Below are 1,841 nucleotides of genomic sequence, written 5' to 3'. Positions count from 1 at the left end.
AGCATCTCATAAACATCATCGCTACCATTTCCCGGAATACACATGTGTTATCAATACACATAAAATTATAACTAGCTATGTCAAATCAATCAAGTTATTACCTTTTTGGATATCATTCAATTAAATTACCGTGCCCAACATATATATTACAGAACATTCATAAAACAACTTTATAATTATCACACCATACCACTTCTTGTGAGGTCAGAACCTCACACAAACATTTACACAAATCACAGACCCGTAATCACAACCAACTAGTCAATCCTGACCACGTAAGTCACCACTCGAAAAAGGTTACCTGCCGCCCGAGTTTAACTCATATGCCCCTCATAACATATTCCCCCATTCGCACAACCATCACTTCCTGCCAAATATAATCACACCTTCACTATTCAACTAATAGCGTCCGCCTCATCTAACCACATCTTATACCCTCTCACAATCATACACAACAATCAGGTCCCTACCAAATCAACCTCTTTAGAATTGCTACCTTTCTAATATTCCATCACTCTTAGCCATTAGTGATAACACCACAATGCCACCGCTGCTCGTATATCAAATCTCTTACACTCATATCAAAATAACATGGTTTTTCTACCATTTTTGGTTAACATTGCAAATAACGAACATCAAACCCATCCACAAAATTACCTCAACATTATTCCCAATGCTATCTTATTTGTATTGTCATCCAACTCTCCACCAAATATCTCGTATCGTGCCAATACTCCACCAACTTCTTACTCCCTTAATTCCTCGAAAGTCATTACCAATCATGTTGCCCTGAAACTCCTATATAACCTTTAGCAAACATCCTCGTGATACCATCACATATTTCGATGATTTCTTATCTTTATATCACATAGCTCCGGTGAACATTTTCCTCAGCTTACTTTTATCCTTCTTTTCTCTTTACACTCAATAATACCAATTAATAGTTCAACTCCTTATTCCTTCTAGCTAACTCTTTAGAAATCTGGTTACCCCTTCGTTGCTCCAAAACTTAATTCCATTATTTTCTACCGACATCATCTCACTCTTTCTTACCATGGATCTTCTCTTATTATGCTATCACTCATACCTGCCACTAATCTATCCATAGAACCAACGTTTAATGTTCAAACAATTGCATCCCCCTTTTTACATCTCTAGAAATCAGAATTCATTTAATACCGTTAATTACCCAAGGAAATCACACAGTAGTTTCATCTTTTAATAAACCAAACCTCCCAAACTCACTCACTGTCTACAAATACACCTCGCGACATGTCTCCACAAAGTTCACTATATATTACTCTTCTCAACCCCTTTAAACGAACTTTCACTACATAAATCCATAACCCACACGACTCCTAACCATTTCCCTCCTTAACTCTTTACACATCTCAAGCTGCCACTATCCACATTCTTACTTTCAATCTTTTCATTCTCACGTTCATTATACTCACATCATCCCTTGTCTATATTCACTTATTTTTACATTACTCAACACACAATCATATCACTCATCCCGTCTCGCAAAACGTACGCCATGCCTCAATAAACTATACCAATCTTCCTTTTCTTTTTCCACCATCTATCACAATCACATATATCTCATGTCCTCTCCACCGAACTCATACTCATCATAGTGCCACTCTTTACATCATAAGATTGGGTAACTTACGCTTCAGGACCAACACATACGTAAAACAATGCATAAAGAAGTAATACAACACCTTTGAATTAAACATAATATGCAACGAATGTCAAAAGACAAACATATGACCCGAAATACGCATATGACCAAGCACAGACCCACTCGATCGAGTACCAGAACCTACTCGATCGAGTTG

This window comes from Silene latifolia, chromosome Y (assembly GCF_048544455.1).
Source record: "Silene latifolia isolate original U9 population chromosome Y, ASM4854445v1, whole genome shotgun sequence".
NCBI lineage: Eukaryota > Viridiplantae > Streptophyta > Magnoliopsida > Caryophyllales > Caryophyllaceae > Silene > Silene latifolia.
This window is presented reverse-complemented; position numbering follows the sequence as displayed.